The sequence below is a fragment of the Malus sylvestris genome, chromosome 7 (assembly GCF_916048215.2).
Source record: "Malus sylvestris chromosome 7, drMalSylv7.2, whole genome shotgun sequence".
In the NCBI taxonomy this organism is placed as follows: domain Eukaryota; kingdom Viridiplantae; phylum Streptophyta; class Magnoliopsida; order Rosales; family Rosaceae; genus Malus; species Malus sylvestris.
The window spans coordinates 23,931,233-23,942,119 of record NC_062266.1 but is presented as its reverse complement, the minus strand read 5'-3'; the positions used below and the strand labels follow the sequence as shown (position 1 = coordinate 23,942,119).

Here is a 10,887-nt window from a genome sequence, read left to right as displayed (position 1 = left end):
AAAAAAAAAATTAGAAAAAATAACAATAGTGGAGAATGCACGCACGCCCAGTGGGACTCGAACCCACAATCGCCTGATTAGAAGTCAGACGCCTTATCCATTAGGCCATGGGCGCTTCTTGTTGTACACGATGATAAAATTAGTCGACTTAAAAGAAATGGACCTCTTTTCCTGGTTTAATCTAACAACTTATTATTTTTTGTCAAACTACCAAAGAGAAGGGCCAAGGGTCCACTTCCAACAACATCAATATTGTCCTTAACTTGTTAGTTATCACCTGCACAATTCGACATGTATGGGGTTTTTATCACAAACGGCGTCGGTGTTGGTTGGAGTGGTGTTATGACATTTAAACTCTTCTGCTCTCAAAGAGACAACTAATGTTGATATTTCAAAACCTCGCTCACGTAAGACCCAATTAGTGGGTCACACGTGAGAGATCCACAAATTGAAAACCACGTGGAGCCAAGGAGACTCACCCAGTACGCAGGGTCAATGGACTCACCCAACACGCGGGGCCAAGGGACCTAACATCATTGTGTGGGGACAAGGGGACACGCCCTTCACATGGTAGTATGGACCAGCTCCCTAGCTCTAATACCATGTCAAATTATCAGAAAGATGGGTCAAAGCCCACTTCCAACAACATGGATATTATCCCCAACTTGTTAATTACCACCTACACAGTTCGACAACTTCCAACCGAATAAAACAACCCAGTTCAGAAGGAGTTCATCAAACAGTACAACCTAGTTCGATAGCTTCCAACTGAACAGAACAATCCAGTTCAGCAGGAATGTGCTAGATTGCCCAGTATTTTTGTAGTACCCCTTTTCTCTAATCCTTTAGTGTCTATTCCATCTTCTCTAAATATCCAAGAGGTAAGTATTTTAAATGATAATACAACTAATCCTGATATTGGTGTGAGTACTTATAAATTGCCAACAAGACAAAATCGTGGTGTGCCACCTGACTGGTTTTCTCTGGAATGGAAGGTCAAGTATCTGATTGCTAAGTGTGTATCATGTGAGCACTGTTCACCAGACTGGAAGGCATTGGTCGATTATATGGAATCAATCAAAACTCCAACTCAGGTAAAAGAAGCCCTACGAGACCGGATGAAGATATTTCAGCTTTGAAGAAAAATTAAACTTGGAGATAATGTAATTACCAAAAAGGGAAGAAACATGTTGGTTGTCGTTGGGTGTTTACAATCAACTACAAGGCTGATGGATTAGTGGACAGGTACAAAGTAAGGTTAGTGACTAAGGGGTACACTCAAAGTTATCAAAAAAACCTTTTCTCTGGTACCAAAGATGAATATTGTACGTGTTTTTATTTCCTTAGCTGCAAATATGGATTGGCTTCTTAGATAGTTGATGTGAAGAATGCATTCCTTCATCGTAGCTTGGAGGAGGAAGTGTATATTGTCCTTCAACTAGGTTATGGTGCTAGTGGTAATATAGAAGTGTGCAGATTGCATAAGTCTCTTTATGAACTTAAGCAACTGCCCCATTCTTGGTTTGACAAGTTTACTTAAGCAATGAAGAAATATGGGTATCCCTAGAGACATTCATATCACACTTTGTTTCTGAAGCATAGGCTTGGCAAATTGACTACTTTAATTATTTTTATGGATGATATGATTATTACAAGGGATGATTCTAAAGAAATCCAGAAGTTACATTTAAATCTTGCATCCGAATTTAAGATGAAAGATTTGGGAGACTTGAAGTATTTTCTTGGAGTTGAGGTCGCCCATTCAACTAAAAGTATTTTCCTATCTCAATGAAAATAAGTTGAAAGAGATTGGTATGTTAGGGTGTAAACCTGTGAATACTCTTATGATAGAAAAGCATCACTTGGGTATTATCCAAATCATGGTCCTGTTGATAGGGGTAGATATCAATTGACAATATGGAAAGTATGCCAACTCTTTATAAGCACATGCAAGGTCTCTTCTCCCATCAATATGATATTCATTCTTAACATGTCACCTCATATGCGGTGAATTTTTAAGCCAAACACGTGGACAACACAAATCGGGTGACGTGAAGCACATGTCGTAGTTGGGCTTCACACGTGGAACACCTGCTCTGATACCATGAAGAAGTTGAGGTTCCCTAATAAATCCAATTGACAATATGTTGGAGATTAATAATTTTGGTCTTTTATGTTTTAATTCAATCAATTTACTCCTTCATGTTTGCTATGGGAGTATTTAGAAAACTTAAGGCTTTAATATTGAGACTCTCCTAGGTTCAAATCCTGATTCTGTCACCGTTTAGGTGATAAAAATCTTAATTATTAATTTGTAAATTATTACTATACGATGTTACTTTTTATTTATTTATTTATTTTATAGTGCTTATAAGATAGTAGTCTAATTTCATTTGTTAACATTTTTTCATCCCACACTCCAAGAAATCGATTGTAAGTGTGATGAGTACACAGATTCTAAATAAATCTCTTATGTCAAAGAAAATAAAAGAAAAGTTGAAGTATTAATTCTTATGTGATACATTTGAATTCAAAATTCTTGCTAGCTACCATATTATTTCTACGGTAAAAAACTGTTTACTACCCTCATGTTTTGTGGTTTTCAACATTTAGTACATCAAGTTTTTTTCGTCTCAGATTCATACTTAAAGTGTAAATTTTGGGACAGTCTCATATATCCGTTAGTCAAACTGTTAAATTTGCCGTTAATTGTGACGTGGCACCATAACTGGGCGCCACGTGTTATCCACGTTTTTTTTTCTTTTCTTCTGCAATTTTTTTTTCTTCCTCCTTCTCCTTCTTCCTTCCTCCTTCCTCCTTCTTCCTTCCCCTTCTTCTCCTTCTTCCTTCTTCTTCCTTCTCCTTCTCCTTATTCTTCTTCTTCCTCCGAATCTGGGGTAGTTTTTATTTTTTATTTATTTTTCTTCTTCTTCTTCCTCCGACCGCAACCTTTTTTTTTTTTCTTCCTCCTTCTTCTCCTTCTTTCTTCCTCCTTCTTCCTTCCCCTTCTTCTCCTTCTTCCTTTTTCTTCCCTCTTCTTCTTCTTCTTCCTCAAATTTGGGGAAGATGAAGGTTTTTTTTTTGTTTTGAGGAAGATGAAGAAGAAGGAAGAAGGAAGAAGGAGAAGAAGGGGAAGGAAGAAGGAGAAGAAAAAAAAAAACCTTCATCTTCCCTAGATTCGGAGGAAGAAGAAGGAAGAAGAAGGAGGAAGGAAGAAGGAGAAGAAGAAGGAGGAAGAAGAAGGAGGAAGAAAAAAAGAAGTTGCAGTCGGAGGAAGAAGAAGAAGAAGGAAGAAGAAGAAGGAAGAAGAAGGAGGAAGGAAGAGGAAGAAGAAGAAAGAAGAAAGAAGAAAAGAAAAAAAAAAACCTTCATCTTCCCTAGATTCGGAGGAAGAAGAAGGAAGAAGAAGGAAGAAGAAGAAGGGGAAGGAGGAAGGAGGAAGGAAGAAGGAGAAGAAGGAGAAGAAGGAGGAAGAAAAAAAAAAAACCTTCATCTTCCCCAGATTCGGAGGAAGAAGAAGAAGGAAGAATGAGGAAGAAGGAGAAGAAGGGGAAGGAAGAAGGAGGAAGGAAGAAGGAGAAGGAGGAAGAAAAAGAAAAAAAAAAAGTTGCAGTCGGAGGAAGAAGAAGAAGAAGAAAGAGGAAGATGGAGGAAAAAGAAGAAAAAAGAAAAAAGAAAAAAAAATTCCCCAGATTCGGAGGAAGAAGAAGGAGAAGGAGAAGGAGAAGGAAGCAGAAGGAAGAAGGAGAAGAAGGGAAAGGAAGAAGGAGAAGGAGGAAGAAAAAAAAAGTTGCAGAAGAAGGAAGAAGAAGGAAGAAGAAGAAAGAAGAAGAAAGAAGAAAAAAAAAACGTGGATGACACGTGGCGCCCAATTATGGCGCCACGTCACAATTAACGGCAGATTTAACAGTTTGACTAACGGATGTATGAGACTGTCCTAAAATTTACACTTTAGATATGAATTTGAGATGAAAAAAACTTGATGTACTAAATGTTGAAAACCACAAAACATGAGGGTAGTAAACAGTCTTTTACCCTTATTTCTATATATGCTATACACTGAAATTTTGATTGTACATCTAGTCATTGAGCATTGGACGAATAATTTAACAGTTAAAAATAAGGATAACTAATGAAAAGGGTTTGAAAACTTTTAGTTTTAACGATAAGGACAAAATAAAGGGTAAAGTGAATAGTACCATGATTGACTTTTTAGTGTAAAAATATGGTTTTTCGTTAACGTGAACAATATCGAGAGCTTTTCATTAAAGTTCCCTTAAAAATATTGATATACATTAAAACATAATTGATAAATTAATTAGCCTAAACGTGTCATTGAGCATTGGACGAATAATTTAACAGGATAGGTGTGCTTGCGTGCTGGTTGCATGCTGCTTTGCATGCTCAAAACGTGTCAAAAGTTGTGGCACCATCTCTACCAATTATACTGTATTCCGAACTTTTCAAATTTCTGGCTAAAAATAATTTAGCCAAAAATGGATAAAAAAATCTACTATTAAGCCATATATCAATGATATATTTTTGTTTTGGATCTAATCAATGATATATTTTTATGGGTTTTTATCACAAGTCATCTTTGAAATTGATCAATCCCATCAAGATGGTCCTGAAATTCAAAAAGCGATCAATGTAGTTCCTGAAAATGAACGTCGCAAATCAATGTGGTCCTTCCGTCACAATTATGTCAAAAATTCTATTATATGTTGATGTGACACATAAGAGGATCCCACAAGTTTAATTAAATATTATGATGTGGAAAAAAAAAAAGTTGGTTGTCGTGAAGAACAAAACAAGAAGCCTCTACAGCTGCCCAGAACCCACCAAATCGAGTTGAGGGATTTTGTCTATAGAACTTGTCAGTTGTTTCCAATTTTCACAACGATCCAGTTGGGACTTCAGTTTTAAAATCCTAACACAATTTTTGATGGAAAAAATCTTTAATTTTAGAGGAAGAATATAGCTATATTTGTTTATTGTGAAATTACTAAGAAGGAAGAACAGAGCTCTAGTAGTAGTTGTTGTTGTTGTTGTTTTTTTTTTTTTTTTTTTTTTTCGGTGAAGCCCTAATCAGATCACTGCCCCTCCCTAATGGGTCCTTCCCCAACCCATCGCTCCAAACCTACTCTCACGGATCTCACCCTGTTCCCCTTTGATGCAAGCCCCCTACCCCAACGTTGATTACTTGTTTAATTTTGACTGACGGTAGTGATCTTAATTTGGGTTTCGATTCCGGCGAAAATAGATGAAAGAGAGATAAATGAGTCGCATGAGCAGTGAGTTGGGTTAGGGTGCTGGGTTCAGATCTCTGACATTCATCCTTCTTTTTTTTTTTCTGTTTTTGCTTGCTCTGGAAGCGGCCATGGTGGTGCAAGCTTGATGCGACGGGGTGGGATGGGGATTAGAAGAAGATGAATCTTCTTTGTTTATTTTTATTTTTTATTAGTTTTGATTTATATAAAAATAATAAATAAATTATTATTTAAATACTTTTAATTCACATAATAATATTTAATTAGACTTATGGGATTCAGTTATGTTCCACTTCAGTACATAACAAAATTTTTGATGGAATTGTGACAGAATGACTACATTGATTTTGAACATCCATTTTCAAGGACTACATTGATTGATTTTCAATTTCAATGACCACTTGATGGGATGAGACAATTTCAAGGACCAATTTGTGATAAAGACCTTTATATAAATCTAAACTGATAAAATAACAAATAAAAACAAAGAAGATTCATCTTCTAATCCCCATCCCACCCCGTTGCATCAAGCCTGCACCACATGCCCGCTTCTAGAGCAAGCAAAAACATAAAACATAAAAAAAAGATGAATGTCAGAGATCTGAACCCAGCACTCCAACCCACCTTGCCACTCATGCGACTCATTTCTCTCTCTCATCTATTCTCACCGGAATCGAATCCCAAATATCACTACCATCGAACAAAATTAAACAAGTAATCAAGGTTGCGGTGTGGGGCTTGCATCAAAGGGGAAGAGGGTGACATCCGTGAAAGTGGATTTGGAGCGACGGGTTGGGGAATGACCCATTAGGGAGGGGCAGTGATCTGATTAGGGTTTCATAAAAGAAAAACTAGAGCTCTGCTCTTCCTTCTTAGTAATTTCACAATAAAAATATAGAGTTATGGTCTTCTTCTGAAATTAAAGAATTTTTCCATCAAAGATTGTGTTAGGATTTTAAACCTGAAGTTCCCAACTGGATGTTGTGAAAATTGGAAACAAGTGACAAGTTCTACAGAAAAAATCCCTCAACTCAATTTGGTGGGTTCTGGGCAACCGTAGAGGCTTCTTACTTTGTTCTTCATGACAACCAACTTCTGTTTTCCTTTTTTTTTCCAACTTTATAATATTTAATTAGACTTGTGGGACCCACTTATGTGCCAGATCAGTACATAACAGAATTTTTGACAAAATTGTGACAAAATGACCACATTGATTTGCAATGTCCATTTTCAGGGACTACATCGATCGATTTAGAATTTCAAGGACCATCTTGATGTGATAGATCAATTTTAGGAAGCATTTGTGATAAAAAAAACTCTTATATAAAAATAATAAATAAATTATTATTTAAATATTACCCTTATATAAAAAATAATAAATAAATTATTATTTAAATAATTTTAATTCACATAATAATATTTAATTAGACTTGTGGGACCTAGTTATGTGTCACATCAGCACATAACAGAATTTTTGACGGAATTGTGACGGAAAGACCACATTGATGTGGGACACTTATTTTCAAGAACTACATTGATTGATTTTCAATTTCAGGGACCACTTGATGGGATGAGTCAATTTCAGGGACCATTTGTGATAAAACGCTTATATAAATCAAAACTAACCAAAAAAAAAAAAGATGAATGTCAGAGATCTGAACCCAGCACCCCAACCCAGCTCATCGTTCATGTAACTCATTTCTCTCTCTCATCTATTATCACTAGAATCGAATCCTAAATATCACTACCGTCGGACAAAATTAAACACGTAATCAAGGTTGAGGTATGGGGCTTGCATCAAAGCGGAAGAGGGTGAGATCCGTGAGAGTGGGTTTGGAGCGACAGGTTAGGGAATGACCCATTAGGGAGGGGCTGTGATCTGATTAGGTTTCACACAAGAAAAAGTAGAGCCTTGCTCTTCCTTATTAATAATTTCACAATAAAAAAAAAGAGCTATATTCTTCCTCTGAAATTAAAGAATTTTTCCATAAAAGATTGTGTTAGGATTTTAAAACTGAAGTCCCCAACTGGATCGTTGTGAAAATTGGAAATAGGTGACAAGTTCTACAGAAAAAAAAATCCCTCAACTCGATTTGGTGGGTTATGGGCAGTCGCGGAGGCTTCTTGCTTTGTTCTTCACGACATCCAACTTATGTTTCCTTTTTTTCCACCTTTAATTAGACTTGTGGGACCCACTTATGTGCCACATCAATACATAACATAATTTTTGATAGAATTGTAACGGAAAAACCACATTGATTCGTAATGTCATTTTTCAGCGACTACATTGATCGATTTTGAATTTCAGGGACCATCTTGATGAGATGGGTTAGTTTTATGGACTACTTGTGATAAAAACCCTTTATATAAAAATAATAAATAAATTATTTAAATATTTTTAATTCACATAATAATATTTAATTAGATTTGTGGGACCTATTTATGTGCCACATCAACACATAACAGAATTTTTTACGGAATTATGGCGGAATGACCATATTGATTTGGGACACCCATTTTCAGGGACTACATTGATTGATTTTCAATTTCAGGGATCATTTTGATGGGATGAGTCAATTTCATGAACCATTTGTGATAAATACCCTATTTTTATTAATTAGGCATAGTTCAATGATGAATGCCACATAGGCTTTAAGTCATTATAAATAGTTAGAATTTGACTATTTTATCCTTCTCTATTTCTCTCTCTATAAATATCATATGGGCTTAAACTATTATAAATACGGATTTACATCCTCTTCGGATCAATTTTGTGGAGATCCTTCAGGCCGATTACAAATCCAATGGCTAAAATCTCTTATCCTTCTCTTTTCCCCTCAACTCTTCTCTTTCTCAACCTTGAACCACCAACTCCCAAAATTTCAAATTCAATTCAACTCCATCTCAAAATCAGCCCCAACACCGCTGCAACCACCAATTGCAGGTCCCTCACCTTACCCTCTCCAAAATCAGTCCCATAATCGCCACATCCCTCAATTGCAAGTCCCTTGATCTTAAAGTCTCAGTCGATGTTAACAAAACAATAAAGAGAGGGGTTGTGCAAACCAATGTCTTTTGGTTGCAGAGATTTTTTTCATAACTATGGAACTATTATAGAGGGAGAAATCTCAAAGATGAAGAAGAAGAAAGATATGACAAATAAAAAGCTAAAACAGAAAGGGAGCCCCAAAAAAAAAATCTGACTTTAAGCACAAATGACCTGCAATTGAATTTGGGGTTTGTTAACAATGGTGGGTGTGGGGGTGCGACGGAGAAAGAGAAGTTGAGGGGAAAGAGAGGCGGGGAAATAGGCTTCAGCCGTTGAATTTCTATTCCTATGAAACTGATCTTGAGAGGATCTGAATCCTATAAATAGTTAGAACATGTATATTCTATCACTGTCTCTAACCATTCGTTTACATGGATGAGTTTACTCAACTCAAAAAAAAAAAAACAAAACAAAACCAAGAAACGGACACTACATTGCAATGTCCAAATCCAAATGTGTCTGTATATATAAGGAAATAGACACTGCATTACAGTGTATGAATCCAAATGTAAAAAACAGACCTAGGAAATAGACATTGCATTACAGTGTCTGAATCTAAATGTAAAAATCAGAAGTCGCATGAGGTGTGAAGTGTAGGAAATGCGTGAGTGATGGAAACAATAGAGCCAGCAAACAGACACTACAACGCAGCGTCTGAATCCAAAAATGAAAAACAAAATTAGGAAACGGACACTGCATTTTAGTGTCTGAATCTAAATGTACAAAGGAATATGTAGGAAGCATATGAGTGATGGAAAAAACGAAACCAGTAAATAGACACTACGTTGCAGTGTCTGAATCTAAATGTAAAAAACAGAATCAGGAAACAGACATTGCAATGCAATGTCTGATCCGTATTGACATATTCCGAATATAAAACTATGAGAAATGGAGTGTTAGTTGAAGTGGGTGCCAACTGTAGTGACAAATTTTGTAATTTTTGTTTATTTTAAATGCATTTAAGTATCACAATACATGATTGATCTATTTACAATTAACATAAATATTGTTGATCTATTGTTAATCTTATGACTTTTTATTGATTTTTCATAAAATCATTCAAAAATATATAATATTGTTGCTTTAGGTTACCTCACCAGTCACCACTCTTGCAAGAGCATACTCAGTCCATATATGGAATTTTAAGTCAGTGTTTAAAATTTATTTGATGCAGTTGATATTTTAATAGAAATATATATATATATATATATATATATATATATATATTAAAAAAAACTAGAGAATGTATGAAAATGGAGGTGAATTTTAAACGTAATTTCATATCGAAGAAGCTCTTCAATTTAGGCTAAAATCGACATATAATGTCAATTTCTAACAATGTCACATCCCCGCCTAGGCCCCCACCACATCCCCGACTCGACTCTACCGTAGCACGATATTGTCCGTTTTGGGCCCCGACCAAGCCTTCACGGTTTTGTTTCTAGGAACTCACACAAGAACCTATCATGAGATTACTCTCGCGCGAACTCGTTTAATTTCAGAGTTCCGATTAAACCCGAAACTAGTGAGCTCCCAAAAGGCCTCGTGCTAGGTAGAAATGAGAATATACATATAAGGCTTACATGATCCTCACCCCTGGGCGATGTGGGATGTTACAATACACCCCCCTTTGGGGCCTGATGTCCTCGTCGGCACACATCCAACCAGGGATTGGTTCTGATACCAAATTGTCACATCCCGGCCCAGGCCCCACCACATCCCGGCTTGACTCCACTGTAGCACGATATTGTCCGCTTTGGGCCCCGACCACACCCTCACGGTTTTATTTCTAGGAACTCACACGAGAACTTCCCAGTGGGTCACCCATCATGGGATTGCTCTCGCGCGAACTCGCTTAACTTCGGAGTTTCGATGGAACCCGAAGCCAGTAAGCTCCCAAAAGGCCTCGTAATAGGTAGAGATGAGAATATACATATAAGGCTTACAAGATCCTCACCCCTGGGCGATATGGGATGTTACAAACAATCTGTTAAATATTGAATAAACTTTTATATTCTTTCATACAAATGTTTAACAATCTCTAAAGTTTCATTTTAAATTCTACCATTTCTATCGAAAACAACCGATATAGATATCAATGTTTGATATATCTGTTAATATTTCTACAAATTTGCATATTGATATTTTTACAAATATCAATATGTTAAAGGCTTTTTATATTAGCACCCCACAAAATGTTGAATGCACCTCACATTAAAATTTAATATTAAATAACTTATTTATCCTACTATGCAATGACAATTTTGACATTGTTAGGTTAAAAAAAATAAAAAATTCTATATACATCCCAAATCACTTTTAACGTATTATTTATCTTCTTCAACTATCAAAACCCATTCGACCCTTCATTGTTGAACAAAACCCTAACCAATGAAACTACAAACATGTAGATTGAGAAAAATAATTTTTGACGAGTGAAACACGAAATTGATGTTTCGGAAACTTCACATGAGGTAGACTTCATATTATTTATTGTTTTAGTGATTTTGACAACATCGATAATTATTTAATCTTGCTTGTGATGCGTTATTCAAGCTTCTATGTTCG

General features: G+C 36.0%; 1 non-coding gene across 1 annotated transcript; it reads right to left on the bottom strand.

Moving 5' to 3' along the window:
- Nucleotides 1-42: 42 nt before the first annotated feature.
- On the bottom strand, nt 43-115 carry TRNAR-UCU (transfer RNA arginine (anticodon UCU)). The gene has a single exon. It is a non-coding gene; the product is annotated as a tRNA-Arg (tRNA).
- Nucleotides 116-10,887: the final 10,772 nt, after the last annotated feature.